The 20,918-nt window shown below is 33.6% G+C and overlaps 2 long non-coding RNA genes across 2 annotated transcripts in view; one reads left to right on the forward strand and one right to left on the reverse strand.

Moving 5' to 3' along the window:
* LOC309628633 overlaps window positions 1-5,377 on the reverse strand; it is a 36,695-nt gene extending 31,318 nt beyond the window's left edge. Inside the window, exon 1 of the long non-coding RNA XR_014244603.1 lies at window positions 1-5,377. This exon is cut by the window's left edge and continues 24,205 nt beyond it. This is a non-coding gene — a long non-coding RNA (uncharacterized lncRNA).
* LOC309628619 overlaps window positions 1-20,918 on the forward strand; it is a 238,162-nt gene that overhangs the window by 69,469 nt on the left and 147,775 nt on the right. The gene's annotated exons all lie outside the window — the stretch shown is intronic.

The following is a 20,918-nucleotide window of genomic DNA, read 5'->3' on the forward strand; positions in this document are numbered from 1 at the left end:
TTATCTTGCCATAAAAAATGAAATCTTGCCATTTGCAACAACATAGATTAATCTAGACAGTGTTACGCTAAGTGAAATAAGTCAGAGAAAGACAAATACTGTATGATCTCACCTATATGTGGAATCTCAAACACATAAACAGAACAAAATGAATACATACTCACAGATACAGAGAACAAACAGTGGTTGCCAGAAAGCAGGAGGTGCGTAGTTTAGGGCAGAGGAGTGGGTGAAATCAGTGAAGGGAATTAAAAGGTAAAAACCTCCAGTTATAAAATAAATAAGCGACAGCAATGTAATATACAACATAAGGCAATGGTCAATAATATTGGAATAACTTTGTATGGGGACATATGGTTACTAGACTTAACACTGGGATCATTTCATAACGCATACAACTGTCAAATCACAATGTAGTACACCTAAAACTAACATAATATTGTACACCAATTACATTAAAAAACAACCAAAAAACCCTAAAATGATATTTTAAAAATAAAATATTTTGACACATTTAATGCAGTGAATTGGGACAGCAGTTATCAATGATGATGAAACTATTAGGTAAAACATTTATAGGGAACATTATAACAAATAGATCTTGAATAGTGTCAATCTTAACAGTATTCAAAATGGGAAAACCAGATACTCTATCTAGCATGATGACAGGAAACATGCAGCACCTTGTATTTTTGCCCCCCAAAAGAAACCTGAATCTAAAGAAGCTTCTATATGTAATCATCAGATTATTCACGTTTGTAAAAAGTAAACATCACGATTTAAATTCTATGGATTAAAGGACACAGTTTTCTTAAATAATTGAAATGGGGGGAGGGTACTTTCCATTAATGGCAGGTTTGTTTATTTATTGATTTATTCATCACAAGTCTGTAATTTTGTTTTTATCTATTTTTCAGGTATGTTACCAATTGCATGAAAGTTAAGATTTTTACATCTTCTTAGTGCATTTTGTATTAAGTGGTTACCATATATATTTTAACTGATATTAATATAAGTAGTGAGATTTTCTGTTTGTTAAAATTAGCCTTGAGTTTCCTATTATTCTTTAGTAATCTATAATGATAGGCATTATCATAGCTACAATGGTTTCCATTGATATTATCCTCTTGTTTGACTTTCTTGTGTTCTATCTCTTTATAGTTTAAATATGTTCCTAATTAGGAGCATATATCTGGGTTTTTCGTTTTACTTTTTCTGTCTTACTTGGAAAATATTCACTTGTCCTCAAGGCTCTCTTCCCCAATAACAACTTTTTGCACTTTATCAGTCAGACTTAGTCAAGAATCTGGAGAAGTGAAAGTCTGAAGGATATGTCAGAAAATGTACTGCTTTGGGTAGAGTGGTCAAAGCTAAGAAAATTATATGAAAGCTTTTGCAACGCACATTTTAAAATGAAGATAAATAAACTGTGTCCAAAGAAAGACTACATTTTATAAATCTAAAATATTCATAGAACTATAAAATAAATTTAATATTTAAGACTTTTCCTCCAACAAAATCAACACGCTGATAGTTGTACTAACTGGGTCTAATAAACATTCAAGAATCACAAAATTCCAAACTGATACACATTCTTCCAGAGGATGAAAGAGAAAGATTACTCATCAATTTTTTAATGAACTCTTTAACTATGGTACCAAAACTCCACAAGGGCACACAAAATTTGTAGGATAATCTCAATTATGATCATAGCTATAAACATTGAAAAACTCAAATTAAATATAGAAATATAACCCAAAATCATGACCAAGAATGCAAGAATATTTTAACATAACAAAATATGTTAATGTACAAACAAAACACCAAAAACCAAAGTACATTAATGTGATATATGCCTTTAAGGAGAAATGCTAATAAAAAAGTCTGATAAATTTTACAATAACTATGGGGAAAAAGTGACTCATCACCATACATAAAGTTAATTGTAGATGAATGAAAAATATAAATGTGAAATCCTAAGATTTTGGAATTTCTAAGAAAATTTAGAAATATATCCTTAAGATCTCAGAGTATCTAGGTATTTTTAAAACAAGACACAAAAGAAGCAGAAACAAATTCAAAGTTTGTGAAATAGACTACATTTAAAAAATCCTCAAAAGTCACAATAAAAAGTAAAAACATAAACTTCAGATTTACAGGGGATATTTGCTGTATATATAAATAACAATTGTTATATAAAACATGTAAATAAATTGTACAAATGAATTAGAAAAGACTAACCAACTAGAAAAAATAAGCAAAAGGTAGAAAAAAAGAAAAAAGAAAAAAATTACTCTTCTGTGAAAAGTAATTCAAGAACACTAATAGTAATGGCCAATAAATATATAAAAAGATGCTTACTAGGAATCCAGGAAAATCACAGTATTAACCCAAGAACCATTCCACAGATTGGTCAACATAAAAGTCTCAAAATAAGTATTTTTTCCTAGATTAAGGAGAATGAAAACACTTATATACTGTTTTTGGATCTATACATTGATATAAGAGCTTGACATTCCAGCAAAATTTAATGAATTGAAGTTATTTATAACCTCTGACCTAGTAGCTCAATTCTTACACAAATACAGGTGGAGATATGTATTAGAATGCTAACTGAGGCATTGTTTTCAATATAGAATACAACCTAATATCTATCAATAAGATAGTGGAAAAATAAACACACAGGCGGCAGGAAATGTGAAATAAATAGTGCTGTATTAGTTTGTGAATTAGTTTCATAAACATAGTGCTGCTAGGTGCACAATGGTAAGCAGACAGTGTTCAATTACTAAAGAAGACTTACAGGGCCTCAAAAGACAATGTTTACAAATCTACAGTTTATTGCAGGAAAAGATGCAATATTGCAACAACATTAAATTAAAGGTTTATTTCATAACCCAAAGCTGTCTCAGAACATGGGGTCTAGAGGTGCTAAGATCTAGCTCCTATTTTCCTCCCTCAATGAGGACAAACATACAAATATATTTCTATATATTTCTTTTGAACCAGAAATTATCAAGATGTGCACAAAATGCCTCAGGACCGAAAAGCACAAAATGGAATCTCGGTCAGGGTTTCTTAGGCCATACTGGTCACACAAAAATATTCTTGCTATGCAACCAGCTTCACAATAAAGCCTTCTGGTTTACCATTTTCAATCTTACTGTTATCAATGAACAGTGGTGATAAGCTGGTACACACCACCCTGAAACTCCTTGTACTCATGGTTACAAAGAAACACCATCAGTCAGTATGTTCATGACTTTACCAAGGTTAGTGATATGCAGGAACTTTAGCAAAATAGTCCTTGCTAATTCCAGGACTGTGGAAATTAACCTTCATAGCACATTAGGGGAGGAAAAATTAAGAGAGTTATGTGTGGTATATTACCATTCATATAAAGTTTGAAATCCTACTAAACAATGCACATAAATGTTAGCATAGTGTAGGTATACTTAAGTTGTTTAAACATTTGTTGTTAAAGTATAGAATATAAAGCTTAATATGTTGTTAAAGTATAAAGAAAATACATGGATATTTTAAACACTAAGCATAGCATAATCATGTTGCGTAGAGGGACGGGCATATGAGCAGAGAGATGTGTAAACAAAACTTAAACTATATTAATATTCTATTTCCTAAGCTGCATGATGTGACGAGTATGTCTATTTGCTATACTGGCCTTTCTAAATTTTGTCTCAAGTGTTTCAAAACATTTAAAAAAATATCACTATGAAATAGTACAGTCATAAAACGGACTAGCTGGTGTTAAAAAGTGAATCAGTTTAAATGTAGTGTAAAGGATAAACAACTTTGAGAATTATAATATAACTTAAAAATAAACACCCAGGATATTCATATAGGGATGTCATGGTTGTCATAGGAGTGACAATGATTGACAGAAGGAAACACAAACAAAAGATAAACAAGTAATTTTAATGTGAGTTTAGGGTCTAAGAAATTAAGAATATATATACATTTATAAATATATATTTCATATATATATATAAATAATGTATATTAGGCATTGAACCAAGTAGAGGTGTGGCTGTCATGGCCATCATAATATTTCCTATTCAAGCATGGCACAAATGGTAATGATGCTGCCATTGGGGTAAAAACTGGATCCTTCTCAAATTTTTTCCCTAAACCATGACTTTTGTAGCATACCTAGCAACTCAGGCTCTGTGCTGGCCACCTGGCTGGAAGCAGTCCGCTGTAAACTATAGTGCATCTGTATCACTGTGTAAGTGTTTCTTACTCCATGGATATATACACATCAGTCCTTTTTATCATCTTCTAGCTGGTATTAGCCAGTCCCTTAGCTGACTAGTCTACTTTCTACCCAGTACAATGAATATTAAGAGGACTCTAAAATCTGTCTGGAGATCACCCTACATTTCCCCAACTCCTTCACTCTCCCGTTCTCTTAGAAGACTATTCCTAATTTCTCCTCAATCTCCCCATACATCCTCCCTTTTTCTTATCTTGGCTCATGGATTAGTGTCCTATTTTACTCAGAATATTGAATACATCAGAAAAGGATTTCTACACACATCCACAACCCCTTATCCCTGACACATTCACCCATCTTTCACTTTTGACAGGATGATCACTTGTCAGTACTCCTTCCACCTATGGAAGTTGTATGCTTGGTCCCATCTTCTCTCATCAACTCAATGACAGAATTACATTCATTTTTTTTCTTCTGTATTATCACATTTTTCCTCTCTGCTTTGTCATTCTCATCAGAAAAAAAGTGAAATTCTATTTTTCTTCTATCATCATGGAGCCTATTGACCCTACTTCTCTCACTAGATAGACCCCTATTCTCCCCTTATAGAAAACATCTGGAAAAAGTTGCCCACTCTTGGTATTCATCCTGATTTCCGTCCTTTTACCTTGCAAATATTGTTTAATAGTTCTTTTCCTTACAGCTGAACAAACACTTCCCAGTGAATGTTATGATTGATCTCCATGTAGCAGGGGAAAATGGATGCTTGCTTGGAACACTTTCTTCCCTTGAATTCCAGGTATCACACTATCTTAGTCTTCCTCCTTTTTCACTGGTAACTTCTCCTAATCATTCTCCTTTGTTACTTCTCTCCTGTTCCCTGAACTCTTCATGTTGTAGTAACACTGGCTCCATCCTCAAATGTGCATTTTAGATTACAGCTCTGTCTCACACACACCCCTTACTCCCCATCCTTCTTTATTGTTCTCTGGAACATGTTTTGCAAACTGAATGCTATGTGCTTAATTTTTATTGCTTATTACCTTCTACTGTATTATAAGCTCTAGAAGGAAAGTAATTTTTCTCTTTACTCCTCTGTTTCTACTACTAGTACTGTTTTCTAGTAAAATAGTTTACTCCTCTGTTTCTACTACTAGTACTGTTTTCTAGTAAAATAGTTTACTCCTCTGTTTCTAGTACTTAGAAAAGGACATGGAACAAGGTTAATTCTCAATAAAAACCTGGTGAACCAGTGAGTGTTTAAGGTGTCTTTCCGCCAGACACTACTTTCTCAAATTGGTGATTAGATGAAGCTTAGGGGGTTAGGACAAGCACAGAAGACTGCGGTTAAAATACAAGACTCCTAAGTCTGAAAGACTACATATAGATAAAACAATTCGTATAGCTATGTTTAAATAAATTTAACTCATTCCCCACCCCTACACTCATGTTATAGAGGGAACTGTATTGTCAAATAAGGCCTAATGATCAGTTACTTTTACTTTTCAACTCATTATCCTATCTCTTCTCTTTCAAAATTATACCAAGAAAGTAAGCTGTAAATGCTTTGCATGTCTGAGGATGAGAATCTATCTCAATGTGTAAGTAAGATATGGCCATATAGGAAAATGGCCGAGGAATCTACTCTTCAAAGGTAGGACGAAGGTAAAGAAAGATCTTTCTAAATTGCATGAGTAGCTGCAAGAGGGGCTAAACAAATACTCAATCTACCACTGGGATAGGATATCCTTGATAGTTCTACCTAGAGGGCATGATATTTCAAATTTTAAATTTTAGTAATTTTTTTTTCCATTGATGCATAATAGATGAGTTGAAAGCACATTCTTTTTGGATATAGTTTATCAAATCATAGAGAATCACTGAATAAGATAGTAGAAACAAGTCAAAATATATTGTTAATCACAATAAATGTAAATGGATTAGAATTCCTAGCTAGGAGATCATCATATGTGATCATTTTTAAATGTCCAATTCTATGTTGTTTACCAAAGATATTTCTATAATCTAAACAAAAAATATTCACATTAAAGGGATCAAAAAGGCATAATAAACAAATACCAGCTAAAATAACTAAGTTATTTTAATAGTCATATCATATATAAAAGACTTTATGAGAAAAATAAGATTTAAGAATTTCTATTTTAATATATAGTGATTGAAGGGTTATTTCATTTGGGATTGAAAATAAGTTTATGTTGCTTCTGCTTTCCCCCAAAAGCCTGTATTTTTGGAACCTGGATTTTAAACAGAGGAAAGAATTAATGACATAATGTCAAATGATTTAATAAAATAGAAGTACTTCAAGTATGATCAAAAACAATTATCTCCTGGACAAAGAAAATAATGTCAAAAAGAGTTCAAGCATTATTTCAGGAATACTTTGCTAGTCAGGGTTCATTCAGTAAAACATAAACCATTACAGAAATTTAAAACAGAAAGGAATTCATATAGAGGATGTGGTGCCCACAAAAACATTGGAAGCACTGAAGGAGTTAGAGAGAAAAAACCACCAGTCTTCATATTAGCTGCTATAGCAATGGGCCAGAGATGAAGAGATTACTTTGGTTTGCCATGGTCAGATGCCCCAGGAATGTGCTGCTAACTCCATCTACAGGGCAGGAGTGGGTGCCTGGCAGACAGGCTGCTACCCAAAATCTCCACATCTGTCAAAGTCCCCATCATCTGCCTCTGCCTTCTGAATCTCTTATATGTGTATATTGCTGACATATCGGAAGTGGCATCTAGAATGAGAAAGACAAGAAAGTTTGGAAAACATAATTCTAAGACTTTCAGCCCCTATAGGGAAAGACAGAGAACGAAGTTAATGCTAATAAGAAAATTCAGAAAAATTAACAAGAAGATTCTAAGCTCATTGGTCTCAGTTTATGTGCTGATGGTCACATTTTACACATTTTAGTTTAAACTGTCTTTTTCCTAATGTTAACTTTCAATTATTTCTTTCCCTTTCTTCCTTTGTTTCTTTGTTTGTCTCTTTCTTATTTTGCTTCTTTCTTTCTTTTTAGCATATTTACACATGATTAGGTAGCACAACAGAAAATTAGTTGAAGGACACTGCAATGAATGAAAATGTGTAGCACAACACTCAAGTCAGTGTAACTATAGAGTAAAACCAGAGAACAGAGAAAGGAGGAATTTTTAAAAGGGACTATTAACAATAGTCCTTAATAAATAAAATTAAATTCTGAAATTCTCAACATGAAGTGTCTGAATGCTTTAAAAAGAGCAATTAAATAAAGCAAACAATATCCATATGAAATGGAAAATGTTCTGTATCCATTACTGTGTGGAAAACTGAAAGTTTAAGTACCTTATACAATGTTATATTCCATGGAAGTGACAAATGCAAGAATTTGACTTCAATAATATTACCCTTTGTTTGCTTATATTAAACATTAATTAAACCTCACAATATTTCTCTAATAAAAATATGATTTTGATATAAAATAAATAGCTAGTGTAACTTTTATTAAATATTTACCTAAATAAGTAGAATATTCAATACTTTGTTAATGTATAAAACACTAAGAAACCAAGAGAGAATTTGGAAATATAACTATGGTACTTTTCTTCTGGTGACTAAGTATGATCTCATTTTTAACCTCCTATTTTTAGAATCTATTTTACATTATTATAGAATTATTTTATATTGCAAATATTTTTATTAATAGTATCAGTACACAACACTCCTTAGTTTTTCCTTTATTTATTTTAATATAACAGTAATTCATACACATAGTAGAATGTTCAAACAGAAAATTACAGAATGAAGAGTATCCCATCCACTTTTCTACTTGTCAAGTACTAAAAAATTCCTTATATTTCCTTCCGGAAAAATGCTACCTATTTTATATTCACAAATGAGATAATATATTATATACTTCTATACTTTTTAGTCTTAAAATGGTTTTTCTATATCACCCCATATAGCACCCTATACTTTCTTTTAATTCTCATGTTGAATAACTTTATCGAAGTATGAAATCATAAATAAAAAACCATATGTGTTTAAGGTATTCAATGAATTAACATGTTAAAACTTTTCATGTATTCCAAACTTCTTTTTCATAGTACTGGTATTTATTTACCATAAGAAGTATATGAATCAGAATTCAGTTATTCTACATTCTCACTAACAATTGGTATTTTCACTAGTTTTTTAAAAGCAATTCTAGAGGTCTTTAAAAGCATATTACTGGTAATTTTCATTTGCATCTCCCCAGTAACTAACAAGTTTGGACACATTTTCATGTTTTTAGCTATGTGGACATTCTATTTTGAAATTCTTGTTCAAGTCTTTTTTGGTTTGGCTTTTTCATATTATTTTATAGAAGATATTGACATTCTAATAAGATATTGACATTCTAGATAAGAACCCATTTTTTGCCTGTTCATGCTTATATGTATCTTTTGATGAACAGAAATTCTTAAAAGTAGCATAGTCTTGCTTATTAATCTTTTCCTTTATGGTAATTGGTTTTCCAAGCTCAGACTCATGAAGGTATTATTCTAAGCAAACTTCTAATCATTTTATTATTTCCCTTTACAATGTGATTTATAATTTGGAATTACAATCTACAATTGTGAACAGTGTGAATTAGGGTTCAACTTACTTTTTTTCTTTTGGCCTGGAAGACCAATTGATTTCATAATATAAAAGATCTTCCTTTTTCCAAATGTTATACTTTTCCACCTTTGTCACTCCCTTGATGACTTGTAATTTCAAATTAACTTTTTAAAAAATGTTGTGTCCTGGTTTTTAAACTTTTCTCTGCAGAAGGGATGTCCAAAACAGATATAGTAGTGCATTGTATGAATATACCATCACTTAATTTTTGCTTCCTTATTTATGAAAGGAGATGTGGCACATATGTACAATGGAATATTACTCAGCCATAAAAAGAAATGAAATTGAGTTATTTGTAGTGAGGTGGATGGACCTAGAGTCTGTCATACAGAGTAAGGTATGTCAGAAAGAGAAAAACAAATACTGTATGCTAACACATATATTTGGAATCTAAAACAAAAACAAAAACAAAAAAGGTCTGAAGAACCTAGGGGCAGGACAGGAATAAAGATGAAGATGTAGAGAACGGACTTGAGGACATGGGGAGGGGGAAGAGTAAGCTGGGACGAAGTGAGAGAGCGGCATGGACTCTCTCATACAGTACTCACACAGTACGAAATGTAAAATAGATAGCTAGTGGGAAGCAGCTGCATAGCACAGGGAGATCAGCTCGGTGCTTTGTGACCACCTAGAGGGGTGGGATGGGAGTTGGGAGGGAGACGCAAGAGGGAGGAGATATAGGTATATATGTATATGTGAAGCTGATTCACTTTGTTATAAAGCAGAAACTAACACACCATTGTAAAGCAATTATACTCCAATAAAGATGTTAAAAAAAAATAAGTGGTAGAACTATAAAAAAAATAGTAGAAAACAGACGGAGGTGGCAGTGTTAAGAATTCGTCATGCAATGCAAATGAAATACCATATTTTATTGCCATCATTTTATTCTGGTGTTTTGCATTTTGGTTGTGTATTAAAATATAATCGTGTTTAAAGAAAGAAGGAAGGAAGGAAGGAAGGAAGGAAGGAAGGAAGGAAGGAAGGAAGGAAGGAAGAAAGAAATAAAGAGAGAGAGAGAGAAAAGAAGGAAGGAAGGAAGGAAGGAAGGGAGAAAGAAAGAAAGAAAGGAAGGAAGGAAGGAAGAAAAGAAAGAAAGAAAGAAAGAAAGAAAGAAAGAAAGAAAGAAAGAAAGAAAGAAAAGAAGAAAGAAAGAAAAGAAAGAAAAAAGAAAGGAAGGAAGGGAGGAAGGAAGGAATAGGAAGTCACCAGCAGATAATTCAGGATCTTCCTTTGAAGTCAAGACACAATAAACCTTGGAACTTTTTCACCCTTTTTTTCTACATATGTTAAGAAGCTATAGCTCCTAATATGCAATTAAGCCAGAGTGAAGGTGACTGCTGGAGGGTCACTGCAGGTAATGAATGATGTCTATGTGATGAAATAATTTAAAATAACATCATGGCTGCCAAGACAGAGAAAATATATACTCTTCTGAGTAAAATACCTAAGAACGTTTCCAGCCAAGTGAAAGAGAAACCAAGATTAGTAAATGAGGAATAGAAAGTGTGTAGAATAGAAATATTGGCAGTGAAAAAACAATATAAACATGGGTGTCTATGTGTCATGTGTGTATACGTGTATATGGAGAGATAAACGTTAATAATTTATAAATGCATATCATATTGTATTTTTCTCGCAAGTAGTCAAGTTAGCCACAGAAATGAAACCCAGTCCCAGTTATATCCCAAATCGTGCCCATAGTTTAATTTAATTGACTATTCAACATTAGAATATTTAGGACTATTTATTGAGTGTTTTAGACAAAGAAGAAAGTGCCATCAATTCCTCTTTTCTCCTACATCTGCTCACCTATTAGTAGGAAAAGATATGATAATGATCAAGAGTAACTCCTCTTGGCCTTTAACTTTACTGAAACGTACCCATGCTAAGACTCTGCCACAAGGAAAATTGAAGTGGCTAGGTAAGTCATCCAGTTCTTCTATAGTGTAGCTCCACGTTTCTGCCTAGCTTCTCTGTTGTTATCAATCTGGTTCTCCCATAATCCAAATTTTTTGTCTGTATCATGGTAAATGAAACTATGTCTTTGACTTCCTGATCAATTCCTACAACCACTCAGAAAAACAATTCTAATTATGAATAGCTCAACATTTCTATCTTATTTGTGACATAAATTTTAACCTATGTGGAAATTTAAGAGACTTATGTTGCAAGTTAATACTGACTGGTTAAAATAATATTTCTCACTCATGTATTTTATACATGAAATCAAATCATGATTAGTACATTCATGCATACATTTTTCATACAAATATCTCATTGATATTCATTAAGATAGTCCATCGTTACTCAATCTTAATAGATTTTATATGTAGGAAAAATAATATCATCTAAAACTTCAGGAACAAATTAACAATCATGAAAACTGTGAGGAAGAAAGAAAACAATTTCATGAATATACCTCATATTGCTTGTTAAAAATCAGGAAAATATATTTTCTTGTTTTTGATAATTAGAGAAATAGGGTATCATATTTACATTGATAAAATCGAAGATAAATAACCAGTAGAATTTAAAATATAAGTCAATTTGTAAATAACACAAGTTGAAAGTGAACAAATACGACCCACATAGCTATGGTTTGGCTGACATCATTCCCTCTGGTTTTTGCATTAAAAGGAAGACAGGTGGACACGAGTGAAAGCAGGAAGACACAACTTGGGAACTTGTGGCAATGGTCCAGGTGGGAGTAATACATGGTGGCTTGGACGGAGTTGTTATTGGTGGAGACTGTGTCAAGCGGACAGATGTTGAGTGTATTTTAGTGTGGAGATAAGAGTTCATTGTGGTTTGGTTATGAAATATAAAAATAAAGACAGGACTCTAAATTCAGGATTTATTCTGCCTGAATAACTTGAAAGATGAAGTTTCCATTTATTAAGATGGAGAAAACTATGGAAAGAGTAAGTTTTAAGGTAGATATTGAGTAAAGTTTTATGCATTTGAGTGGAGATATCAAGTAACTAGCCTAATATACCAGTCTAGAATTCTGGATAGACATCCCAAGAAGTATTTGTCAATCATCAACAAAGAGATGGTATTTAAATCCTATCAAATTGAGTGAAGCGAATAGATTAAGCAAAATGTGAGCAAAAAATTACTCATTGAATTTAGCAAAGTGTATATAAGCAAAGATATTTTGTTGGGTAAGAAGAGTAAAAATTAGTGAGTTCAAGAAAGACTGAGTGATGAAGACATGGAGAGAGCAGTTTTGCTATAAAGTGGTACAGCGGGTGGGGCTGGTTACAGTGTAAAAAGATTTTTTTAATGAAAAAATATAAAATGAGTAAGGAGCAAAGAGAAAGGAATAAAATGATGAGAAAAGAAATGATTCTTACAATTATGTCCCTGAGTAAAGAAAAGAAAAGTAGATGGGATCTAGAGAACAAGTGCAACCATGGATCCTTATAAATAAGAGTATGGACAGAATATGTGAGAACAGTGGTGAATGAGTTAGAAATAGGATGCTGGGTACAGCTGGAATTTTGTTTCTGTGCTTACTTCTATTTTAACAGTGCATTGGAAGAAAGATAGAAGTGGATAGAAGTGATGGTGGAGTAGAATTTGAGGAAAGAGAAGATGGTTACAATACTTCTTGGAAGGAGTGGGCAAGTTACTGGACTGGGGAATTGTAAGAGGATGGCAGAGCCACATCAAGGACCTGCATAAGTTAGTGGTCATATTTTAAAATGAGAGCAACCAACAAGGTTGGGATTTTTCTTCAAGCACAGAGTTGATGGAAGATTCCCATATTGGGGACTCTGGGCAGTTTTATGGGTGAAATAGATTATGAAGGCTGTTGAGGATACTTCAAAGGAGGCTAATATTGATAAGGCATGAGTTCTAATCTGGAAGTGAAGAAGAGTGAGAATAGGATAGGGATGAGTACCAGAAAATGGTGTCAGGGTCAATGCAGCGTCAGTTCCTGTGGGTTCAAATAATATCAGAGCCAAGGCACTGTAAGGGAAGATCGAGCTCTGCGTAGACAAGGAAATCCAATGACAGGAAATCAGGTAAATTCTAAGAAAATGGTCAAGAAAAAAGTGAGGGGATAGAAAGGATATTTACAATGAAGGTAACAAAGAGCACAAGAATGCATATGTTTAAACTGTTTTGTACTGTAAGTTAAGATGTATATAAAGGACTCAAGACATAGAAATAGTTTCACACTACTCACTCCATTTTAAGTACATGCCAACTGCCATCGTCTAAGAATTAAAATAGGATGTTTTTACTCCCATTTTAAAGAAAAAAAAAAAAAAAGCATGTGGTTTCTGGGAGGATGGGAGGTTAGTTGTCAATGTATAAGTACAAGGAAAGTATGAAGAAACTGGTAATTCCAAAGAAAATTGAACAATTAAAACTCAAACCCTGTAGCAACAGGAGCTAGGACATAAGGAGCAAATCGCTAAGTCAAATGAGAACCAGAGTTGAGGGTCTGGTGTAGTTTTAGAAGAGCATCTTTGTCTTCTTTTGTGCTCTCCTTTTCTTTTCATGAGGGGATGAGCTAAAGGTAAGCAGCTTAGAGAGCTTGGGTGAGAGACATAATAAACATTCCAAACAAAATTTCCGAATGACATAAAATTTGACAAATGTAGGAGTTTACTCCTAAAGAACCATTTAAAACCCAGCTTTAGTCAGGACAATCTAGCAATGGCAGTGGCTCATTATGTACTGCAAAAGACCAGAATTTGACACCTTTCCGCTACCTTTTCCGACAAAAGGCTGCTATGAAGATTTTTCATGGTAAATGCTTTTCATGAAGCCCTTGTGGGCAATTTTGTCAAGGTGTACACATGCCATTTTGTACGTTCCTCTTTAAAAACTGGGATGAAAGCTGCTGCGAGCACCTTGGACAGCGCTCCTCCACGGAACACGAGTTCCCTGCTGCCCCTAATGACCGTATCCGCCAGACCTTAATGATGATACAATTTCCTGCTGAATGTCTTGTTGTTGCCCCACAGGGAACACAGTTACACTGAGGTATCAAAACTGTTTAGTAACAATGCCTATTATTACGGTCTCCATTCTCTACCTTTTGAGTTTTTGGACACATTTTTATTATATAAAGATGTGGAGAGTGTTACAAAGGAACTGCCTTTTATCTCTCAGCCAGAGCAACAGTAGTTTGCCTGAGAATTTAACCAACTCATCAATTCATTTAAATCCTGTAATAAGTTCTAATACTGGAGAAAATACATTTCGTGGAAGAAATGTTTAAAAGAACATGAATACAATGAATATGTGTTTGGCTTTTTGCAAAATTGTATGCAGCATATTCTACATACATATATCAGTTCACTTTTGTAGGAAGTAATGTCATAGACTCCCCTAGTTTATTCTCAGAGTGTGAGGCAAGAAGGACATAAAATCTTTTTTCAGCCCTACTGTTCTTTCTCTGCTGAGGTATTATTACATTTTTCTGTATTGAAATAATGGCTGTATGGAAAATTTGAATATATAAATATGTGTTGTTCATTTATAATACAGAAAAGGAAACTAGAAATATGTTTTTTCTGTATGGATTGATGTGCTCAAACAGCAAGGGGTTTAATTCAGAATTTTTATACAAAGAGGGCAACTCTAAGTCTTGACTGGTATCGCTTGGGTCAGGAATAGTATTAGTTAAGGTAGGCTGGGGTAACAAACTGGCTCCAAATGTGCAGTGGATCAAAGCCAGTACGTTTGTTTTTGGTTCACTTCCTGGGGGTAGGGAATAGGGAGTTTTTATGCTAGGATTCAGGAACCCAGCCTGATAGAGGCTCCAATGCTTTCCACCCATGACTTCGAAGGTTTCCGTGAGGGTAGGAGCTATCTCAGTCATCCAGAAATGGAAAGAGCTCATGATAGCCCCATGCAGGTTTCCAAGGGTCAGGTGTGGAGGTGGCCCTCATTGTCCCCACTCACACAGAGTCTAGCTCTAGAACTATTAAGAAGAGAAGACTCATTTTGATTATTAGTCAGTAGTCTTTGCTTGAGTAGCTTCCGTTAATGCTTTATCAATATGCAGGCCTTATAAATGCAACAAACACATTCGTTAGGAATAGTGCCATCTATGTGGATTAACCAAATTAAACATATTTAGAGCATCTACAGATACTGCATTGGTATGAGGCTCTGTTATTAAATATACATTCATCCTCAGTGGGGCACTCAGGAAACTTACACAGTTATATAATGTCTGTCCCATTGATTCTCCTGACATTGTTCTAGCTTGGTGTCATCTGCTGTTTGACTATTGCAACCTGTGTGACATTTCCTGGTATAATCAGCTGTTCTAGTATCAATTAAACTAGTAATTTCCTTTTCAGAGTTTATATAAAAATTTTAAAGAATTATTATTTCTATTATGTACAGTTTACATCTAGTCTTTATTGAACAGAAATTATATGCTTCTTTTATGCATATGGCTATAGTTTCAAAATGTGTGGAATATTAGAGCTGCAACTTTCTTTCAAATCACAATATTCTTTTTATTCAATAAAAATTCCTTATTAAACTTATACGAGATGCCATGCACATTATTAGGCCCTGAGATTGAAAAAAATACATGTTTTAAAGAAATAACAGCATAAAGTGGAGACAGGCCTATAGATGGATTAGAGAGAAATGTGAAGACAAAGTAGATAAAATATCTCTGGATATCTTTTTACTTTGGATTACTGAGGTGGGAGTGTTTTAATAACCTCTTTTGACAAAATTACAAAACTAAATAGCTTTGATCTGAATATTATTTAAAAGAATCTCCATTGCCATTATTTAAAAGTACATCATTTTTTAGAGATAACAATTCCCTCTACTTCGGTATATGTGGTTTTAAAACTACTGAATTAAAGTTTTGGGGTAGTATGATGGAGTCAAGCTAGACTTCAACATTGCCCCACATAGAAACTAATGTTAAGATCAATAAAGAAGGTAAACAAATGAACAAGTCAGGAAAACACACTGCAGCAATTAGACAAAGAAGGTGCCAAGCCTCATGTTCTAATCTTGCTGAAAGCAGTGCTAATGGACAGAGAGATATTTTTACATTTTTACAAGTTTCTCTAATTTGGTTCCATGCAGATTTCAGTTCTCTTTCCCCGTCCTACATATAAAGAGTGCAAACATTAAAGGCAGGTAACAGAAATCCTAAAAAAAATTTTAAAATGATCCTAACACATACACACACACACACACACACACACACACACACACACAGAGACCAAGAGGTGCAGTAAACACCCTTGGGGAAAAGAGCAGACATTCTTTCCTTATCACTTTTGTATCCTACTCAAGGCAGGAAATAAATTTTGAACCTCATTCACTGGAGGCTCTAAGCTAAAAAGAAGTTGAATTGATATATCTAGAGGTAATTGTCTTTAGCATTACTGAAAACAAAAGAGACAATAAAAATAATCCTTTTAGAAAGCAAGACAGAACACAATCTCAGGTGAAATTAGGTCTTTCAGATGAATGACATGCAGTTTTACAAAGGAAAAACATCTAAAAACTATAGTAACAAGAAACAGATCACTGGTTGTGGTGGGCTAGTGAGCAGGGAGGAGGGGATAGAATATAAAGAAAAACTAGGTCATTGAGTGTAATGGAAATTTTCTAAATTTTGATTATTGTGATGTTAACAGAACTATCGACATTTACCAGATTTATAAAATTGAACACAAAATGGCTGAATATTATAGTGTGTATGTTATACCTCCATAAAGTTGGTTAAAAATTAAATTAAACAAAAAGGGAAATATTAAGCATAAAAGAATTGTCTAAAGTTAAGTATGGCAGTCCAGATATTTGGAAAGGCCTCCTACAAACAAAAGGTGGGAAGGAAGCTGAGACTTGAATTCAAACTGATAGAGGAAAGTACCTGTTAAAGGTTGGTTACCCCAAGGGCACTCCCCAGTATCAGTGCTGACAAAGATTTTACCAGCAGCAAAGTGCAGGATAGAACTAGAGACTCTCAAGTTAAACCAGAAAACTTTGAAGGGGGCTAAAGTGGCTCTAGATAGTTGCTAGATAGAAAATGAAATAAAAACGTATGCAACTAGTTTTTTTCCATATCATTGTATCCCTTTCTGTTTTGTTATATATACTGATTTGTTTTATTTTTTAGATTCCAGTGGGGAGGGGCAAGATAAGAGTATGGAATTAAGAGATACAAACTGCTATGTGTAAAATAGATAAGCAAGAAGGAAATATTGTACAACCCAGGGAAATATAGCCATTATTTTGTAAAAACTTTAAATGGAGTATAATCTATAAAAATACTGAATCACTATGCTGTAACACTGAAACTTATATAATATTGTAAATCAGCTACACTTCAATAATAAAAAATAAAATGTAAACAAAAAAACATATTAGAGAATTTAATAGACATGAGGAATACAATGGGAAAGTCTAGCATAACATCTAATCAAATATCTAGAAGTAGAGAAAGAAGAGGTAGATGAAAATAAAATATTTGAGAATAGAATGACTAAAAAATTTCCTGAAGAGATTAAAGACAGAAATCCACAGGTACATGAAACACATTTTAAAATGTACAGGATAAACACAAAGATGTGCACACCTAAAAGAATACTGAGAAGCATCCCACACAAATAAGATATTTTAAAAAGAGCTGGAGGGATCTATAGGATCACATACACAGGAACATTTAGACTAATGACAGATTTCTCAGCAGCTAAAGCCTGAAAACAGAGTTCTATATTTTGGAGTAGAATGCTAAGAGAACATTATTGTTAATCAACTTGTTTTTATCCAGAAAAAAAAAAATTATCTTTTAAAACAAAGTCTAGTAAAAACAATTCTGAAATACACAAAAGCTGCAATTACCACTAGCAAGCCTATAGTAAAGAATCTCTAAAGGAAGTCCAGCATGAGAAGTAGAACCTGCCCATGAACTAGGAGGAAACTCTGAGATGCAGAAAGAATGGAGTAGAAACTGGTAAAAATAAACAACATATTGTTTTGATTTTCTGAGTCTCACTTATAATATTAAATTGATAGGATTAAAATCCTAGAAAAGCATTTAAGTCTGTACAGTATTTATTACAGTTCAAGTTTTCTAAAGCCTTTATTCTGGGGAGGAGGGAGACATTAATTTGTCTGTATGCAGTAAATTATGCTTGGTAAAATTTTAATGATAGCCAGACAGAGAATAGGGAGTATATAACTTGTACCTGAGTAAAGAGGAAAATTGAATAAGAAAACAAAAACCAAAGCAAATTTTTTTAAAAAAATTAAATATATTTAAAGGTAAAGAAAGAGAAATATATGCAAGATAGTTAAACATAGGGTAAAAAAATCCAAAACGTAAGAAGTTAAAGCTATGTCTCAGTGTGTGCACAACCATGAAAAATGTAATACACTATTTAAAAAGAAGTGTCAGCGGGTTCGAGCCCTGGTCTGGGAAGATCCCACATGCCACGGAGCAACTGGGCCCGTGAGCCACAATTACTGAGCCTGCGCGTCTGGAGCCTGTGCTCCGCAACAAGAGAGGCCGCGATGGTGAGAGGCCCGTGCACCGTGATGAAGAGTGGTCCCCACTTGCCGCAACTAGAGAAAGCCCTCGCACAGAAACAAAGACTCAACACAGTCATAAATAAATAAATAAGTAAATAAAATAACGTGACATTCAAAAAAAAAAAAAAAAGAAGTGTCAGAATGTATTTCAAAAAGACAACAATATGCTCTGATAGGAAACAAAACTAAAACCTAAATTCCTGGAAATATATAAAGGGATTTTAAAACTACCAGACAATTGTTAACCAAAAGAAATATTATGTAGCTTTAATTATGTCAGACAGACAGTATCTTATGACAAACACATTATCAAGAATAGAAGGTCATGTTATAATGATAAAAGTTACAATTCATCAGGAAGATACAAAAATTATGACTTTTATGTACCATGTAAAAAAGAAGAAATTTAAAAATCTACTTTCACAATGAGAAATTTAAAACATCTCTTGCAATTATGAGTATCTCATGGAAAAGAAAAGCTAATATATGTGAGGTTAATTTGAAAAATGCAACTAGCAAACTTGATTACTCAACTACTATCTATCTACTCAGTTTATGTATCACTGCAAAATTAGAGATTAGATATTATTCTCAAGCATATCTGAAATATTCAAATGTTGATCATATATCAGGGCATAATAACATTTTTTTAAAAGGTAACATGTATATCATGTACTTTAACCACAATGAAATCAACTTTGAAGTCAATAAAATAGATTTTTATAAGAATGCTCATATACTTGGAATTTGAAAGCCACACTTGCAAAAAAAAAAAAAAAAAAACAAAGGTCATAAATCAACATAGAAAGCATAATATATTGTATTAGTCAAGGTTGTACAGAGTAAACGGAACCAATAGGATATATATATATATACATATATACATATACATATATATACCTATATATATATATATATATATATATATATATATATATATATATATATATATAGTTTCATATAAGTAGTTTGCCCATACAATTATGGAGGCTAAATTCTAAGAACTTCAGTCCAAATTCCTGAGAAATAGAAATGCCTATGGTGCAAGTTCCAGTGGGAGTCCAAAGGCGGGAGAAGAAAGAACCATGTTCCAGCTTGAAAACCATCAGGCCAAGAGAGCAAATTCTTTCTTGTTCAGCCTTTTGTTCTATTTAGGTCTTTAACAGTTCGGATAGGGCCCACCTACATTGGGGAGTGCAACCTGCTTTATGCAGCCTATTACTGTAAATATTGATCTCATCTGGAAACATCTTCACAGACAATTACAGAAATAATATTTAACCAAGTCCTGGGCACTCCATGGCCCAATAATGTTGACACATAGAGTTAATCATGACACGTCCACTCCTTGTCAACTTGGTGCACATATGTCATATTTAATCTCCAAATAAAGACATATTTAATATTTAATCTCCAAATAAAGACAATAACAAGGGCATACTTCCACCGAACATGATTCAACTTTCCTGCATACCACTAAAAATGTACTAACCACTCCCCAAGAAGAGGAGGTAAAGTTTCAGTGTAATGTTTATTCTCCACCTTAAATATTATTGTGTAAAATTAACAATATTTATATACTATGATGTAAAGTCAATATATCTTATGTGACATGATAAAGAAATAAGGAAAGGAAGGAAACAAAGATATTTGGATACAAATACATTTAAAACAAAATAAGTAATACTCATGACAGAGTCTGTTTTTGTAACTGTTCACATGGTAGTAGCTGGTATTTGTAACTGCCTTCTTCCACTTACACCTTCTGTGTCTCTTTTGCCTTCAGCAAGCAGCTCAGTTGGTCTTGGTTCTTTAACTGGTGACGTGACTCCAACTTTCATTCCCAAAGTGTCTGGACCACTAGTAGTCTTGCTTGGATTGGGTTGATGTAGTTTTCCATTGACTTTAATCATGGGCATAGTGTTACCAAGACACCCTAATGGATCTCCCATATTCCAGACACACTCTTCCTTACCCCCACTGTGGAGCAGTACTCCAGTTTCCCCTTGGTGATGAGGATGAATCATCCCAGCAAGCACTGTAACCCCCTTCTTTGCTGTTGAAGGAAAGGCAGAAGGAGTTCAAAGTAGCCAGGCAGCAGTGTTCAATGTAATCATTGTTGCGTTTCTTGGTTGAAGCATTCCACCCTCTGGAACTAAGATCTCTAGACCAGCAGAGCATAAGGTCGCAGGAAAGGAAGTAAAAATTTCATTTGGGTCACTAGGTGTAATAATGAATGCTACCACTCCCATTTCCACTCCCGGCTTCTTGAACCCATGAATCATGGCTATGGGAGAAACAGCACCCTATATTGGACACTGATTCAGCTCATATACAGCCTTCTGGAGAGCCTTGCACCAGACTTGCAAGGTATTGTCACCTAGCTGGCACTGTAACAAGTCTTCAAAAACCATTCTATCCAACCAGCTGCTTCAGTATAGTAGGGAATTTGGTGAGACAAGTGATAGCCAAGAT

The sequence above is a fragment of the Balaenoptera borealis genome (assembly GCF_965194805.1).
Source record: "Balaenoptera borealis genome assembly, chromosome: 4".
NCBI lineage: Eukaryota > Metazoa > Chordata > Mammalia > Artiodactyla > Balaenopteridae > Balaenoptera > Balaenoptera borealis.